A 19,702-nucleotide genomic window follows, 5' to 3' on the forward strand; every position below is an offset into this window, starting at 1 on the left:
GCTGTTACAGATATGGTATCATTGCTTGAGCAAATAAACACATCCCTTTCTACCCAGTGTGCAGTTATTGATATAGCAAATTCTTTTTCTCAATAGCTGTTAGTAAGGACCACCAGAAGCCACTCACATTCAGTTGGCAAGGCCAGCAGTATACGTTCACTGTGCTACCTCTGGGGTATATCAACTCTCCAACCCTATGTCATAATATTGTCTGAAGGGAACTAGATCATTTCTCCCTCCCACAAGATATCACACTGGTACATTATATCGATGATGTCATGTTGATTGGAGCTAGTGAGCAAGAAGTAGAAACTACACTAGGGTTTTTGGTAAGGTATCTGTTTGTCAGAGGATGGGAGATAAATCCAACAAAATTACAGCTGCCTACCACCTCAGAAATATTTCTAGGTGTCCAGTGGTGTGGGGAATGTCAAGATGTACCTTCTAAGATGAAGTTTAAGCTGCTGCATCTGGCCCCTCCTATGACCAAAAAAGGCACAATGCTTAGTTGACTTTCTTGGATTTTGGAGACAACATATTCCTCATTTGGGTGTGCTACTCTGGCCCATTTACCAAGTGACCAGGAAAGCTTCTAGTTTTGAGTGGGGACCAAGAAAAGATGAGGATCTGTGACAGGTCCAGGCTGCTGTACAAGATGCTCTGGTGCTTGGAGCATATGACTCAGCTTATCCAATGGTGCTGGAATATCAGTGGCAAATAGAGATGCTGTTTAGAAACTTTGGTAGGCTCCTGTAGGAGAATAATAATGCAGGCCCTTCGGATTTTGGAGTAAAGTTTTACCATCCTCTGCAGATAACTACTCTCCATTTGAGAAACAGCTGTTGGTCTGCTATTGGACCTTAGTAGAGAAAGAATTCTTAACCATGGGCCACCAAGATACCATCAGACCTGAGTTACCTATCATGAGCTGAGTTTTGTCTGACCCAACAACCCATAAAGTTGAGTATGCACTTCAGCACTCCATCGTAAAATTGAAATGGTGTATGCAAGATAGAGCTCAAGTGGGTCCTGAAGGCACAAATAAGGTATACAAGGAAGTGACCCAAATGCCCATGGCTCCCACTCCTTCCACTTTACCACCTCTTTCTCATCCAACAGCTATGACATCCTGGGATGTTCCTTACAATCAGTTAACTGAGAAAGGGAAACTTAGTCCTGGTTTACAGATGTTTCTGCATGATATGCAGGCATCACCTGAAAGTGGAGAGCTGCAGCTCTGTCACCCTATCAAGGATTTCCCTGAAGAAGAGTGATGAGGGGAAATCTTCCCACTGGGCAGAAATTCAAACAATAAACCTGGTTGTTCACTTTGTTTGGAAGAACTAGCCAGAGGTGCATTTTTATAATGATTCATGGGCTGTTGCTAATGGTTTGGTGGAATGGTCAGGGACTTGGAAGGAATATGATTGGAAAATTGGTGACAAGGAATTATGGGAAGAGGTATGTGGGTAGACCTTTCTGAGTGGGCAAAAAATTGAAGGTTATTTGTGTCCCATGTGAATGCCCACTAGAGGGTGACTTAAGCAGAAGATTTTAATAATCAAGTGGATAAGATGACCCATTTTGTGGATATCAGCCTCTTTCCCTAGCCACTCCTGCCATTGCCCAATGGGCTCATGAACAAAGTGGTAATAGTGGTAGGGATGGAGGTTATGCATGGGCTCAGAAATATGGACTTCCACTCACCAAGGCCAACCTGGCCACAGCCACTGCTGAGTGCCCAATCTTCAAGCAGCAGAGACCCACAGTCAGTCCCTGATATGACACCATTCCCCAAAGCAATCAAAGTGGAAGGGGCAGCAATTTGTTGTCACTGGAATAGTTACATAATCTGGATATGGTTTTACCTTCCCTGCATGCAGTGCTTCTGCCAAAACTACCATCCATGGGCTTATGTAATGTCTTATCCACCATCATGTTATTTCACACAGCATTACTTCTGACCAAGGAAACTCTTCACAGCAAATGAAGTGAAGGAAAGGGAACATGCTCATGGAATTCTCTGGTCTTACTATTTTCCCCATCATTCAGAGGCAGCAGAGTTGATGGAATGCTGGAATGGCCTGTTGAGGACTCAATTATGGTACCAACTAGGAGGCAGTACCTTGCAGGGCTGGGGCAGTGTTCTACAGGAGGCTGTGTATACTCTGAGTCAGCATCCACTCTATGATGCTGTTTCCCCCATATCAAGGGTTCACAGATTCAGGAATTAATGGGACAAAACATGAGTGGCACCACTTACTATCACTGTTAGTTATCCACTAGGAAAATTGTTGCTTCCTGTCCCTGCAAGCTTAAGCTCTGCTGTTCTACAAGTTTTAGTTACAAAAAAGGAGTGCTTCCACCAGGAAACACAACAATACTTCCATTGAACTGGAAGTTAAGACTGACACCTGTCACTTTGGGCTTCCTATTCTCTGAATCAATAAGCAAGGAAGGAGGCTACTCTACTGACTTGGATGATTGATTCTGACTATCAGGGGGAAACGGCATGGAAACTACACAGTGGAGGTAAAGAGTTGCTTTCCTGGAATACAGGAGATACCCTAGGGTAACTCTTAGTACTACCATGCTCTGTGACTAAAGTCAAAGGAACACTGCAACAACCCAATCCAGGCAGGACTACAAATGGCCAATAAACTTCAAGAATGAAGGTTTGGTTCACCCCACCAGGCAAAGAACCATGGTGAGCTGTGTGTAAAAGGAACATGGAATGGGTAGTGAAAGAAGGTAGTGATAAATATTAACTATGACCACATGATCAGTTACAGAAATGAGGACTATGATGTCATGACTATTTCCTCCTTGTTTTGTTATGAGTATGTTTGTATTTATCTGTGAAGCAAACATCTTTTTTTCATTATCTCATCCCTTATCATATGACATGAGCTGTATTATTCATTTTGCAATATTTACATTAAAGGAAATCAATTTTAAGAGAGTTAATTTCACCCAAGGACTTGCACCCCATTACAGAGAGATTTAGTGCATTTCTGGTTGTATGCAGGATAGAGGAGTATTGTTATATGAAATTTATGTCTGCTATTGTTCCCTACATAGAGATAAAATATGGTTTAAAGTGGTGTGTATAACTGCCAAATTGACAAGGAATGGACTGTGATGATTAGATTCATGTGTCAACTTGGCCAGGTGATGGTGTTCAGGTGTCTGATCAAGCAAGCACAGGCCTAACCATTACAGCAAGGACATTTGTGTCTGGTTAGTGAACCAGAAGGCTAGTTTATTAAATCATCAGTCAATTGTCTGCAGCTGTGTTTGATTACATCAATCAAGGATGTGTCTTCCACAATGAGAGCATTCAGTTTGATTTAATCCAATCAGTTGAATACTTTTAAGTGAGACAGATAGAGAATGTACACTTCTTCTTTGGCTAACCAGTGAAGCATTTCCTGAGGAGCTCATCAAAGTTAGCATTTTGTTTCCTGAGAAGTTCATCAAACATGTTCATCAAAGTTGCCAGTTTGCTGCCTGAGGAGTTCATCAAACATCTTCATTGTATTTGCCAGATTGCTGTCTGCCCTATGGAATTTGGACTCATGCATACCCACAGTTGTGTGAGACACTTTTGTAAAATCTTACATTTATAGATATCTCTTATTGATTATGTTTCCCTGTAAAACCATATTACAGTGACCCAAGTAGTTAAAAATATATTGAGAAAGAAAAATGAAATGGGAGGTTTCACACTACCTGACTTTAAATTATATTACAAAGCTACAGAGGTCAAAACAGCATGATAGTGGTGTAACATAATGACCAGTGTAATTGAGTTGAGTGTTCAGTAGTGGACCCTCTTATCTATGAATAATTGATATTTGATATTGCATTGAAGTCAACTCAACAGGGACAGAGCATCCTTTTCAACAAATGGTGCTTGGAGAACTGGATATCTATATCCAAAAGAATGAAATTCGACCCCTATCTCACACATTAAGATGATTTGGAGCTGTTATGTAATACAGAAAAGCCTATGTTCTTTTAATCCAGTCTTGTATGGGCAGATTTACTGTGGGTGGGACATTTTGATTGGGTTGTTTCCATGGAGATTTGACACTTCCCATCCAAGATGGGTCTTAATCCCCTTGCTGGAGTCCTCTATGAGAGGAGAAAAGGCAGAAACAATTTGAATAGAACTCAGAGAAGCTAAGAGAGAAATGACCAGAGACATTTTGGAGAGAGACAGGTATTTTGAAAACAGAACCCAGAAGAGAAGGGTCAGCAGATGCCACCATGTGCCGTCACATGTGACAGATAAACCTAGGATGCCATTAGCCTATCCTCAGAGAAGGTATCTAACACATGATGCCTTAATTTGGACACTTACATGGCCTTAGAATTGAAAATGCTCAACCAAATAAATCCTCATTGAAAAAGCCAACTCATTTTTGGTATATTGCATTCTGGAGTTTTAGCAAACCCAAACACACCTCATACAATATTTAACAAAATATATATCAAAGACATAACATTAGATATGAGACCATAAAACTTTTAGAAGAGAATGTAGGGAAATATCTTAAATGTCTTCTGGTAGTTGGTGGTTTTCTATACATTAATCCCAAAGGGCAAGCAATGAAAGAAGAAATAGATAAATGGGATCGCCTCAAAATTGAATACTTTTGTACATCAAAGATCTATGACAGGCAAATAGAAAGGCAGCCTACACAATGTGAGACAATATTTGGAATCTGCATATCAGAAATGGGTAATATCAAGAATTTATAAAGAGATAACAGGACTCAACAACAGAAAGTCAAATGACCCAATTATAAAATGAGCAAAAATGTAAGTAGACACTTTTCTGAGGAGGAAATTCAAATTGCTCAAAAGCATATGAAAAGATGCACAACCCCACTGTCTACCAGGGAAATGCAAATCAAAACCACAATGAGTTGTCATCTCACATCTACTTGAAAGGCTACTAACAAAAAATCAGAAAACTTCAAGTGCTGAAGAGGATGTGAAGAAATAGGTAAACTTACTCACTGTTGGTGGAATATAGAATGGTGCAGCTACTCTGGAAGGTGATTTGGTGGTTCCTCAGGAAGCTATGTATAGAATTTCTGTATGATCCAGCAATCCCATTACTAGGTATATACTTGGAGGAATTGAAAGTAGGGAAAACAACAGAAATTTGCAAACTGACATTTATAGTGGCATTATTCATGATTGCCATTAGATCAAAACTGCTCAAATGCCCATCAACTGATGATAGGATAAAAAAATTGTGGTATATTCATAAGATGGAATATTACACAGCTGTAATACAGAACAAAGTCATGACACATGCAAAAATATGGATGAAACTTAAGGACATAATGTTGAGTGAATTAAACCAGAAACATAAAGACAAATACCATATTGTCTCACTAATATGAACTAAATATAATGAGCAAACTCTGAGAGTTAAAGTTCATAACACAGGTTATCAGAAGATAGAAAAGTGCAGTGTGCTAGTTTGGATGTGTTTTGTTCCCCAAAATGCCATTAATCTTTGATGCAATCTTGTGTGGGCAGATGTATTAATGTTGATTAGATTGTAATTGTTGGAGTGTTTCCATGGAGATGTGCCCCACCCAACTGTGGGTGATAGCTCTGAATGGTTTCCATGGAGGTGTGACCCCACCCATTTGGTATGGGCCTAGATTGGTTTACTGGAACACTATATAAGCTCAGACAGAAGGAACAGCCAAAAGGGACTACAGCCAAATGGAACACTTCAAAGTATGCACAGGAGCTGAGAAGAAGAGCTGTAGATGAGAGACAATTTGAAGATGGCCGTAGAAAGCAAACTTTTGCTCCAGAGAAGCTAAGAGAGGAAAAGTGCCCCAAGAGCAACTAAGAGTGACATTTTTGAGGAACTGCAACCTAGGGAGGAACATCCTGGGTGAAATCCATTTTGGAATCAGAACTCTGAAGCATATGCCAGCCTCATGCCTTCTCAGCTAACAGAGGTTATTGGGAGGCCAATGGCCATCCTCCAGTGAACATACTCGATTGTTGATGCATTACCTTGGACACTTCATGGCCTTAAGACTGTAACTGTGTAACCAAATAAGTCCCCTTTTATAAAAGCCAATCCATTTCTGGTGTTTTGCATCCCAGCAGCATTAGCAAACTAGAACAAGTAGAGTTTGTGTATTTGATTCTGGAAGAGTATAGAATGTTTAGCAAAATTTATTGTAAAGATTCAGAAATGGATGACACAATGTTATATGATGGTCACACAGTATTGGTAATATAATGAACAAATCTAAATGTGAGTACGACTGAAAGAGAAAATTTGGGGGCATACATGATACCAGAAGGAAAGATATAGGATATAAACTGGGATCATATAATTTAGCAAAACATACATTGGACAATGATGATTAAATGTACAAACAGAAGAAAGTTTTTACATGAGGGAGAAAAAGTGTATGCCACCACTGCAAGTTGTTAAATATAGAATGTTATAGGGAAAAATACACTAAATCCAACCTCAGGTCTATATTCAACAGTGCCATTGTGCTATTCTTTCATTAAGTGTAACAAAGTCAAATCTAAATGTCAAAAAGAGGGGAGATGAGGGAGGGGTATTGGGTTTTTGCTGTTGTTTCTCTTTTTTTATTTCTCTTTTTCTTCCATTCAGAAGAAATGAAAATGTTCACATATAGCCTGTGATGGTGAATGCATAACTATGTGATTACACCAGGAGCCATTGATTGATTGTATGATGTGTGAATAAAACTTTAAAGAAATAAACAGAAAGATAGAAGTGCTGAAGAAGATGTGGAAAGAGCTATATAACTATTCACTGTGATTAGTGAAGTAAAATTGTGGCACCCACCTGGAAAGCTGTGTGGTATTTCCACAGGAGGCTGAGTTTAGAGTTGCCATATGATCCTGCAAGCCCATTATTAGGTATGTATGTGGAAGAAATCAATGTAGGAACTTGATTAGACATTTGTACACTAGTGTTTCTGGCAGCATTTTTCATGATTGCCAATGGATAGAGATGGCCTAAGGGTACATTGATGGATGAACATGAGGATAATCTCAGTATATAAATATGACAGAATATAGTGCAGCTGCAGAAAGGAATGAAGTTGTGAAGCATGCACTACATGAAACTTGAGGCCATTATATTCAGTTTAAAAACCAGAAGCAAAACAACAAAAAATGTATGGTCTCAGTAATATAAACTAACTATAATGAACAAACTTCAAGAATTGAATTCAAGAGAATAGGTTAATAGGAAAGAGAAAGTGGGCAGGGATTTGGCAATCAATGATGACAGAGTACAGAATATTCAATAAGGTTCATTGTAAATATTTCTGGGTAGCAAGCTCTTACTGCAGTCACATTTATTCCTGAGTTTTAACTGTTATTTCTAAATTCTGTGATGCTGTGCTATTTTTATAACCTGGTAGTTTTCTGGAACTTTAGGTATCTGTATGAAAGCTCTGAAAATCAGCATTACTTCATGCAGCAATTGTTGAAGAAGCTGAGAATATCAGACTTCAGTTAGAGATATGAATGAAGCAGATCTGATTAGGACTAAGGTAAATCAGAATACAAGGTAAAGGGTGATATTGACTGTATTTTAAAACTCCAACATCTGTGTGAGACCAAAAGGAAGAGATATTTATTTTGCCTCAAACTTAAATTTTCTGTTGGACACTATCTAATCTACCCTCTCTGCTCAGTGTATTTAAATAACATTATTACATGGAACCTAGACTAGGAAATAAGATCTCATTACTCTATACATGTTAATGTAATAACCTGATACATTTCTGAGTATTTGGGGCAGGAAATTAGAAAAAGTGTGTTTGCAAAATCCCCTTAAGGGATGGGAGAAAAAAATGTGGATCTATTAAACTTCCCCACCTGGGGAATTCTGGATATTCTCTAAAACACCAGGGACTCCCCACTTAATATGCCAAGACCTCGATCTTGAGGCTTACCATTATGAAACTCATTTCTGCAATGGCAAATTCTAATAGGCATAAGTAAATATAGGCATAAGTAATATAGGCATAAGTAAAGTTTCAGTGGGTAAGAGATTTCAAATAGAATCAAGAGGTCATTCTGGAGGTTACTCTTATGCAAGATTCAACCAGATGTTACAAACTACTACAATATGCCAAGCCCAAACCAACAGTAATACTGAAAACCCTAAAGAATTCCTGGGCTCTATCTGAGCTCTATGTGAGTCTCTTTAAAAATACTAGTAAGTATTTTTTTCCAAAATTTAAATTCTCCAGATTGTTCCTTTGCCAGATAGATAAGCACTGACAATCACAGTTATCAGCCTCTCCAGGAACAACAACCAGTCCCATTCCTTCACCCCATTGAGTTGACACCACTTTCCAACAAGACGAATCTAAAATACTCATTTCCCAGATACCTGAAGATTGAGAGAATGATGTATTGAAGGGGAAGAGGTTTAACCAATAAATTAGGATTTGAAAAATGATTATGACTACTGATTCATTATATAGATATCTCTTTTTTAGTTTCTATTGTATCAGAATAGCTAGAAAGAGATACCTGAAATTTTTGAACTCTAATCCAATAGATTTGATCTTTGATGATGGCTGTATAAATATATAGCTTTTATCATGTGACTGTGTGATTGCAAAAAACCTGTGACTGAGACTCCCTTTATCCAGTGCATGGGTAGATGAGAAATAAAGACATGCATATAAAAGAGAATGTATTAGAGCTGAGATGTATGTATGGAATGGGGAGTTAATGCCTAAATAGTGCAGTTTATATTTGAGTGGTATAAAAATTTTGGTAATGGATTGTGGTGATGGTGGCACAACATTTTGAATGTAATTAACAGCACTGAAATTTATATTTGAATTTGGTTAAAAAGGGATTTTTTGGTGTATATGTTACTAGAATAAAAATCTATAAAAAAGAAAAAATTACAACATACAATTCTGAGGGTAATATCACTTGTTCTGCATGAGTCGTATCTTTGTTGTATCATTCATATATTTTTGTAGAAATTTAGGTATATGTTAATTTAAAATACCTATTTTCTTGAACATATCCTCATCTATCCTATCAAAATCCATTTTTCTGACATTCTTCTCTCACAATCTCCTGTATTCCTTTGCTGATTTGGAATGTTGACATTATATGATTTATGTAGACTGACAGGATAATTCTTTCCTTCAGTGTTCTTTTAAATTAGAACTCTCATAGTTACTTCATTAATATCCTAAGAAAGTGCAAGTGGGTATCAAAAAGTCTGTTATTTAATGTTTCTGACTTTTTGATCCTCTAATTCAACTCATACTTTCCAGGTTGAGATATGCTTTTTAAGCTCTTCAGTTCATTTTTGTGATTTGAAACACTATGATTAACTATGTAATTTTTAAGGACATTGTTTTAAGTTTCATTTCAAATATAGGATTACCTTTCTATTTAGCAACCATTGCTTTGTAATATTCTTCTCTCCCTGTCTTGGTTTTTGTTTTCTTTCCATACATTGCCACTACTAAATCAGTGCTCTTTTGTATGTATCTATTATCATCTGTTTTACAAACGGTTAACTCTGTGTATCTTTAGTTATCTTAATAATATCCTCCCATACTTTTGATTTATTTCAATCATCACAAATGTAAAGTCTGAAAGATTTATCACTTTGCTCTCTTTTCCTTGCATCATGTTCTTCCTTCATACATATATAAATGTCAATGTGCATATATTCTGTATCTATATCTATATCCATATATTGATCAATCTATGTAGATGTATACATACAAAAACATTCATATATAAATACATGCATATGTGTGTATATTTATATTTGTATATGATCATCCTCACTCTGAATTCATTAAACTGGAGTAATTTATAAAAGTCTTTTCATGTCTATGAAAGATGTTTTTTCATTAGGGTATGTGAATATATAGATACATTTTCCTTTGTGTGTGTATTCATAAGACTAATAACCCTAAAATAATATTTCCTTTTAAGGTGGACTAACCTAAGATTACAGATTTCCTTTGATTTGTAGTATTACAGTGAATTATTATCAGTAGAAAGTTTATATATGCAAAGAATAAACTGGAAAAATTGACTTGATGGTAGGGGTGGTGACAGTGACTGAGTTTCCAAGTGAGAAAGGCTCACAAATACACAAAAACAAACAAGCAAACAGGGAGTCTTAGTATTCCTTTTTATTTTTTGTGAATATTTGTTGTTTTAGGCAACACTTATATGACCATGGATTCATATATCCTGTTCTAAATACATTTTATAAACTACATCATGCAATAGACACTTTGTGAAAAGCTTTTATAACTCTAATATTCATCCACATATCTGGAAATATCTTTAGACTGTCCCTGTCAAAAATTTTGCAATATTACATTTTTTACATATTTCACAGATGTTTATTCTTTTTCCTTTTTTGAACACTTGCACATTTACCACTTTTAATTTAGCATAATTAAAGCCGCTATTAATATTCTTCTACAAGTTTCTTCTGGATGATTGCATTTACTTCCATTGAATATGTAATGATGACTGGACTCATGTTCATAAGATTGGTAATGGTTAGTTTATTTGAAACTTCTCAACTCACTATGAGTTTTTTTTTTTTTTTTTTTTTTTTGCTGTGGGATAATGCTTTTATTATGTGCAGTTGTTCAGGTCATGACATGGGGAAGGAAAGGCTTACTGTAACATACATATATTTATTCCAAATTGTTTTGGAATATATAGCATTTGCTACTTTAGCCAAGTAGTCCATTTAATGGAAAGTATCAAGTTAGTAATACATTTTATAAAGCATAATTAAGATTGAATTAAAATAATAAAGTAAGGACAGAGTTTCACATGTTCAATTCATTTTTAAAAGATTGAAAGACCTCATGTACTTTAACTTTTCATATCTGCTTCCAGAAAAAGGTTTGTAAGTTGATTTTTAAATGATATTAGGAGAGATGGGTCTACAAGATCATGAAGGTATTATATATGACTGAGTAAGAAGATGAATTCAATTCTCCATATCACCTTAAGATGTTTCTGGGAGCGTTAAGCTATATGTACCAGATTAATCATTGTACATTGAATCCGTGACTCTTCGTAGTAGTCTTACATTGGCTTCTATTTATACAGCTTAAGAAGTAAAATGGAATTGGCAATTGTCTTATTATACTAATTACTGTATATGCTCCTTACTCGGTCATAATCTCCTCACTTAATTACAGTCTTTTTTTTTTTTTAATCTTCATTTTATTGAGATATATTCGCATACCACGCAGTCATACAAAACAAATCGTACTTTCGATTGTTTACAGTACCATTACATAGTGGTACATTCATCACCCAAATCAATCCCTGGCACCTTCATTAGCACACACACAAAAATAACAAGAATAATAATTAGAGTGAAAAAGAGCAATTGAAGTAAAAAAGAACACTGGGTACCTTTGTCTGTTTGTTTCCTTCCCCTATTTTTCTACTCATTCATCCATAAACTAGACAAAGTGGAGTGTGGTCCTTATGGCTTTAACAATCCCATTGTCACCCCTCATAAGCTACATTTTTATACAACTGTCTTCGAGATTCATGGGTTCTGGGTTGTAGTTTGATAGTTTCAGGTATCCACCACCAGCTACCCCAATTCTTTAGAACCTAAAAAGGGTTGTCTAAAGTGTGCATAAGAGTGCCCATCAAAGTGACCTCTCGGCTCCTTTTGGAATCTCTCTGCCACTGAAGCTTATTTCATTTCCTTTCACATCCCCCTTTTGGTCAAGAAGATGTTCTCCATCCCACGATGCCAGGTCTACATTCCTCCCCAGGAGTCGTATTCCATGTTGCCAGGGAGATTCACTCCCTTGGGTGTCTGATCCCACGTAGGGGGGAGGGCAGTGATTTCTCCTTTCAAGTTGGCTTAGCTAGAGAGACAGGGCCACATCTGACCAACAGAGGCATTGGGGAGGAGGCTCTTAGGCACAACCATAGGGAGGCCTAGCCTCTCCTTTGCAGCAACCGTCTTCCCAAGGGTAAAACCTGTGGTAGAGGGCTCAACCCATCAAACCACCAGTCCCCTATGTCTGTGGTCATGTTAGCAACCATGGAGGTGGGATAGGCGAATACCCCTGCATTCTCCACAGGCTCCTCAAGGGGGCACTACATCTTTTTTTTTTTCCCTTGTTTTTCTTTTCTTTTTTTTTTTTTTAACTTTCCCTTCTTTTTTCAAATCAACTGTATGAAAAAAAAAAGTTAAAAAAAAACAAACATACAATAAAAGAACATTTCAAAGAGACCATAACAAGGGAGTAAGAAAAAGACAACTAACCTAAGATAACTGCTTAACTTCCAACATGTTCCTACTTTACCCCAAGAAAGTTACCTAATATAGCAACATTTCTGTGAACTTGCTCCTACTATATCCATCAGAAATTAACAGACCATAGTCATTCCTGGGCACCCCCAGAACGTTAAATAGCTTATCTGATCTTCTTGGATTATTGTTCCCCCTTCCTTAATTGCTCTCTATTGCTAGTTCCCCTACATTCTACATTATAAACCATTTGTTTTACATTTTTCAAAGTTCACATTAGTGGTAGCATATAATATTTCTCTTTTTGTGCCTGGCTTATTTCGCTCAGCATTATGTCTTCAAGGTTCATCCATGTTGTCATATGTTTCATGAGATCGTTCCTTCTTACTGCCGCGTAGTATTCCATCGTGTGTATATACCACATTTTATTTATCCACTCATCTGTTGAAGGACATTTGGGTTGTTCCCATCTCTTGGCAATTGTGAATAATGCTGCTATGAACATTGGTGTGCAGATATCTGTTCGTGTCACTGCTTTCCAATCTTCTGGGTAAATGCCAAGAAGTGCAATCACTGGATCGAATGGTAACTCTATATCTAGTTTTCTAAGGAACTGCCAGACTGAATTCCAGAGTGGCTGAACCATTATACAGTCCCACCAACAATGAATAAGAGTTCCAATTTCTCCACATCCCCTCCAGCATTTGTTGTTTCCTGTTTGTTTAATGGCAGCCATTCTAATCGGTGTTAGATGGTATCTCATTGTGGTCTTAATTTGCATCTCTCTAATAGCTAGTGAAGCTGAACATTTTTTCATGTGTTTCTTGGCCATTTGTATTTCCTCTTCAGAGAACTGTCTTTTCATATCTTTTGCCCATTTTATAATTGGGCTGTCTGTACTATTGTCATTGAGTTGTAGGATTTCTTTATATATGCAAGATATCAGTCTTTTGTCAGATACATGGTTTTGAAAAATTTTTTCCGATTGAGTTGGCTGCCTCTTTACCTTTTTGAGAAATTCCTTTGAGGTGCAGAAACTTCTAAGCTTGAGGAGTTCCCATTTATCTATTTTCTCTTTTGTTGCTTGTGCTTTGGGTGTAAAGTCTAGGAAGTGGCTGCCTAATACAAGGTCTTGAAGATGTTTTCCTACATTATCTTCTAGGAGTTTTATGGTACTTTCTTTTATATTGAGATCTTTGGTCCATTTTGAGTTAATTTTTGTGTAGGGGGTGAGGTAGGGGTCCTCTTTCATTCTTTTGGATATGGATATCCAACTCTCCCAGCCCCATTTGTTGAAAAGACCATTATGACTCAGTTCAGTGACTTTGGGGGCCTTATCAAAGATCAGTCGGCCATAGATCTGAGGGTCTATCTCTGAATTCTCAATTCGATTCCATTGATCTATATGTCTATCTTTGTGCCAGTACCATGCTGTTTTGGCAACTGCGGCTTTATAATAAGCTTCAAAGTCAGGGAGTGTAAGTCCTCCCACTTCGTTTTTCTTTTTTAGAGTGTCTTTAGCAATTCGAGGCATCTTCCCTTTCCAAATAAATTTGATAACTAGCTTTTCCAAGTCTGCAAAGTAGGTTGTTGGAATTTTGATTGGGATTGCATTGAATCTGTAGATGAGTTTGGGTAGAATTGACATCTTAATGACATTTAGCCTTCCTATCCATGAACATGGAATATTTTTCCATCTTTTAAGGTCCCCTTCTATTTCTTTTAGTAGAGTTATGTAGTTTTCTTTGTATAGGTCTTTTACATCTTTGGTTAAGTTTATTCCTAGGTACTTCATTTTTTTAGTTGCTATTGAAAATGGTATCTTTTTCTTGAGTGTCTCTTTAGTTTGTTCATTTCTAGCATATAGAAACATTACTGACTTATGTGCATTAACCTTGTATCCCGCTACTTTGCTAAATTTGTTTATTAGCTCTAGTAGCTGTATCGTCGATTTCTCAGGGTTTTCTAGATATAAGATCATATCATCTGCAAACAATGACAGTTTTACTTCTTCTTTTTCAATTTGGATGCCTTTTATTTCTTTGTCTTGCCGGATTGCCCTGGCTAGCACTTCCAGCACAATGTTGAATAACAGTGGTGATAGCGGGCATCCTTGTCTTGTTCCTGATCTTAGAGGGAAGGCTTTCAGTCTCTCACCATTGAGTACTATGCTGGCTGTGGGTTTTTCATATATGCTCTTTATCATGTTGAGGAAGTTTCCTTCAATTCCTACCTTTTGAAGTGTTTTTATCAAAAACAGATGTTGGATTTTGTCAAATGCTTTCTCAGCATCTATTGAGATGATCAATTGATTTTTCCCTTTTGACTTGTTAATGTGTTGTAATACATTGATTGATTTTCTTATGTTGAACCATCCTTGCATGCCTGGAATAAACCCCACTTGGTCATGGTGTATGATTTTTTTAATGTGTCTTTGGATTCGATTTGCAAGTAATTTGTTGAGGATTTTTGCATCTATATTCATTAGGGAGATTGGCCAGTAGTTTTCCTTTTTTGTAGCATCTTTGCCTGGTGTTGGTATTAGATTGATGTTAGCTTCATAGAATGAGTTGGGTTGTGTTCCATTTTCTTCAATGTTTTGAAAGAGTTTGAGTAAGATTGGTGTCAGTTCTTTCTGGAAAGTTTGGTAGAATTCCCCTGTGAAGCCATCTGGCCCTGGGCATTTATTTGTGGGAAGATTTTTGATGACTGATTGGATCTCTTTGCTTGTGATGGGTTGGTTGAGGTCTTCTATTTCTTCTCTGGTCAGTCTAGGTTGTTCATATGTTTCCAGGAAATTGTCCATTTCCGCTACATTATCCAGTTTGTTGCCATACAGTTGTTCATAGTGTCCTCTTATAATTTTTTTAATTTCTTCAGGATCTGCAGTTATGTCACCTTTTTCATTCATTATTTTGTTTATATGGGTCTTCTCTCTTTTTGATTTTGTCAGTCTAGCTAGGGGCTTGTCAATCTTGTTGATCTTCTCAAAGAACCAACTTTTGGTGATATTTATCCTCTCTATTGTTTTTTTGTTCTCTATGTCATTTATTTCTGCTTTAATCCTTGTTATTTCTTTTCTTCTACTTGGTTTAGGATTGGTTTGCTGTTCATTTTCTAGCTTCTTCAGTTGTTCCATTAGTTCTCTGATTTTGGCTCTTTCTTCCTTTTTAATATATGCATTTAGTGCTATAAATTTCCCCCTCAGCACTGCTTTTGCTGCATCCCATAGGTTTTGGTATGTTGTGTTCTCATTTTCATTCGTCTCTATATATTTAGCAATTTCTCTTGCTATTTCTTCTTTAACCCACTGATTGTTTAGGAGTGTGTTGTTTAACCTCCAGGTATTTGTGAATTTTCTAAGTCTCTGATGGTTGTTGACTTCTAATTGTATTCCATTGTGGTCAGAGAATGTGCTTTGAATAATTTCAATCTTTTTAAATTTATTGAGGCTTGTTTTATGTCCCAGCATATGATCTATTCTGGAGAAAGTTCCATGAGCACTAGAAAAGTATGTGTATCCTGGTGATTTGGGATGTAATGTCCTGTATATGTCTGTTAATCTAATTCATTTATCAGATTGTTTAGGTTTTCAATTTCCTTATTGGTCTTCTGTCTGGTTGATCTATCTATAGGAGAGAGTGATGTGTTGAAGTCTCCCACAATTATTGTGGAAACATCAATTGCTTCCTTTAGTTTTGCCAGTGTTTCTCTCATGTATTTTGTGGCACCTTGATTGGGTGCATAGACATTTACGATTGTTATTTCTTCTTGCTGAATTGCCCCTTTTATTAGTATGTAGTGGCCTTCTTTGTCTCTCAAAACATCCCTGCATTTGAAGTCTATTTTATCTGAGAGTAATATTGCTACACCTGCTTTCTTTTGGCTGTAGCTTGCATGAAATATTTTTTTCCATCCTTTCACTTTCAGTTTCTTTGTGTCCCTGAGTCTAAGATGAGTCTCTTGTATGCAACATATTGATGGTTCATTTTTTTTGATCCATTCTGCGAATCTATATCTTTTAATTGGCGAGTTTAATCCATTTACATTTAACGTTATAACCGTGAAGGCATTTCTTGAATCAGCCATCTTATCCTTTGGCTTATGTTTGTCATATTTTTCCCCTCTGTCTATTAATATCCTTTATTGTACCCATACTGAATCTCTTTAGTACTGAACCTTTCTCCAAGTCTCTCTGTTCTTTCTTTGTTTCTCTGTCTGTAGGGCTCCCTTTAGTATCTCCAGTAGGGCAGGTCTCTTGTTAGCAAATTCTCTCAGCATTTGTTTGTCTGTGAAAAATTTAAGCTCTCCCTCAAATTTGAAGGAGAGCTTTGCTGGATAAAGTATTCTTGGCTGGAAATTTTTCTCACTCAGAATTTTAAATATATCATGCCACTGCCTTCTTGCCTCCATGGTGGCTGCTGAGTAGTCACTACTTAGTCTTATGCTGTTTCCTTTGTATGTGGTGAACTGCTTTTCTCTTGCTGCTTTCAGAACTTGCTCCTTCTCTTCTGTGTTTGACAGTGTGATCAGTATATGTCTTGGAGTGGGTTTATTTGGATTTATTCTATTTGGGGTTCGCTGAGCATTTATGATTTGTGTATTTATGTTGTTTAGAAGATTTGGGAAGTTTTCCCCAACAATTTCTTTGATACTCTTCCTAGACCTTTACCCTTTTCTTCCCCTTCTGGGACACCAATGAGTCTTATATTTGGACGTTTGATATTATCTATCATATCCCTGAGGTCCATTTCAATTTTTTCAATTTTTTTCCCCATTCTTTCTTTTATGCTTTCATTTTCCATTCTGTCATCTTCAAGGTCACTGATTCGTTGTTCAGCTTCCTCTAGTCTTGTACTATGAGTGTCCAGAATCTTTTTAATTTGGTCAACAGTTTCTTTAATTTCCATAAGATCATCCATTTTTTTATTTAGTCTTGCAATGTCTTCTTTATGTTCTTCTAGGGTCTTCTTGATTTCCTTTGTCTCCCGTACTATGGTCTCATTGTTCATCTTTAGTTCTTTGAGTAGCTGCTCTAGGTGCTGTGTCTCTTCTGGTATTTTGATTTGGGTGCTTGGGCTTGGGTAATCCATATCGTCTGGTTTTTTCATATGCTTTATAATTTTCTGTTGTTTTTGGCCTCGTGGCATTTGCTGAACTTGATAGGGTTCTTTTAGGATTTGTAGACCAATTGAAGTCCTTATCTCTAATTTATCAGATCTGCAGCTTCGTGGAGTACACTTTCTCTAACTAACCAGCAGGTGGAGTCCACGAGCCACCTGTTCTCCACAAGCCACTTCTCCCCTGCTTAACCTTTTTGGTGAGTGGGGGAGTGAGTCTTATGGGGTCCAATTGGTGTACCAAGCTTGTGTGTGTAGTTGGTGTTGCCCGCCCTGTATATGGGGCATGTTTCTGGGCAGTCAGGGAGGGGGGGGGTGGCTCTAACAATCAAATCTCCCTGGTGATCCTAGAGTTTTAAGGCTGCTGCAATAGTCTAATCCTTCAGTTCAGTCCTGCCACAGTTTGTCTCTGCCACTGACCCACAAGTCCTTGGTATTGGCGTATGGCTCCTGAGACTTGCAAGTGGGCCCCTCTTCCAGGCCATGCACCCCCTGGTCCTCTGTTGAGGGATGACTGTGCTATGTCACAGGTGAGTGCCGTCCCCCCAGAGCAGTTCTGGGCTGCTGGGCTGTGTAGGGAGGCTCCCAGTCTGCTGAAATGATGGCTGATTGGGGCTTTGTTAATTCACACTGCTCTACCTTCCCAGCTCTGGGACATTCAGCTGAGGTTGCAGGGATGGCTAATGTCTACGCCCAGTTTTGTGGTGTGTGCCTGTTATTTGAAGCACTTCCGTCACACTGGGTTGTCTGGGGCAGCTCTGGGCTATGGGGCTGGCGATGAGCAGGAGTGTTTCCTGTCCACCAGGATGATGGCTGTGAGCGGACACCCCCCTTTTCTTGGGAAGTTGTGGTGTCTAGTGAATTTTCTCAGCCACTAGATTATTGCGTTTTGTCTCAGAGCTCTCCTAGTTCTGCTCTTGACTTGACCTGCCCAAATTGCAGGTCTTTGAAGCTTTCTGTATTGGGCTTCTTAGAGTAATTGTTTTAGAAAAAGAAAAAAGGTTAAAAAAAAAAGGGGCCCTCCTCAGAGATCTAATGGGTTATTGAAATGCTAAGAGACAAAGCAACCAGGGCCATTAAGGAAAGGTCCACAGGGCAGAGAGATCAGCTTTTCTTCAGGATTTGCATATGCGCCTCAGGGCCTGGGCTCCGGCCTGAGCTGTGCCCTTTCCCCTTCTATGTTCACCAGAACTCCAAAAATCCTCCGCTTTTATTTTGGAGTTTTTCGTGTTGTTTTTTTTCTATGCCTGTCTCCTCTCTGCTGGGCTGGCTGCTCTCAGATTCTCTGTTGTCTGGTCTCCGTCTATCTATGGTTGGAGTTTGGATCAGCAGAATGAGTTTCCGATAAGGGCTGCCACTGCAGTTCTCCCTTCTCCTTCCCGGAGCTGACAGCCCCTCCTCCCCCGGGACTGAGCCTGGCAGGGAGGGGCGCGGGTCCCCTGGCCGCAAAAACTTACAGATTTCGCTGATCTCAGCAGTTCCACGTTTTCATGAGTGTTGTATGAAGTATGCCCAAAGTCAGATTGCTCTGTGGTGTCCAGTCCACGCAGTTCCTGGCTTTCTACCTACTTTCCTGGAGGAGTAACTAAAACTTACAGCTCACTAGTCTGCCATCTTGCCCCGCCTCCCTCCCTATGAGATATTATAGCATTTGTAACCAAATGTACAAAATCCTTGAGAGTTTAAGTTGATAAAAATCATCAACATCATGGAGTATTGCCACATTTGTTGAGTTTTGATATTCTGGATGTGTGAATAGCATAGCATTGCACTTCAAATTTACTTTCTTTTGAGCTTATACAAAATGGATGACATACTGAGCCATTAATCATCTCTCCATGAATTTAAAATGACATAATTTTGCAAAGTATGTTGTCTGCCCAACATGGAATGAAAATTAGAAATCAACAGTGATGAAAAATTTATTTTCTAAAACATACATAAAACAATCTTTGGGTCAAAAAAGCAGAAGAAATTTAGAAATATTTTGAGTTTTTGAAATGAATGATAGTGAAAATACAACACAGCAAAATCAGTAATAGAAAGGAAGCAGTGCATAGAGATCAGTTTAAAATTTTACCTGCTTAAAACAAATGGAGAGAAGAATGTGTATCCTGGTGATTTGGGATGTTCTATATATGTCTGTTAATTCAAATTCATTTATCAGATTTTTTAGGTTTTCTATTTCCTTATTGGTCTTCTGTCTGGTTGATCTATCTATAGGAGAGATGATGTATTAAAGTCT

The sequence above is a fragment of the Choloepus didactylus genome, chromosome 16 (assembly GCF_015220235.1).
Source record: "Choloepus didactylus isolate mChoDid1 chromosome 16, mChoDid1.pri, whole genome shotgun sequence".
Taxonomy (NCBI): domain Eukaryota; kingdom Metazoa; phylum Chordata; class Mammalia; order Pilosa; family Megalonychidae; genus Choloepus; species Choloepus didactylus.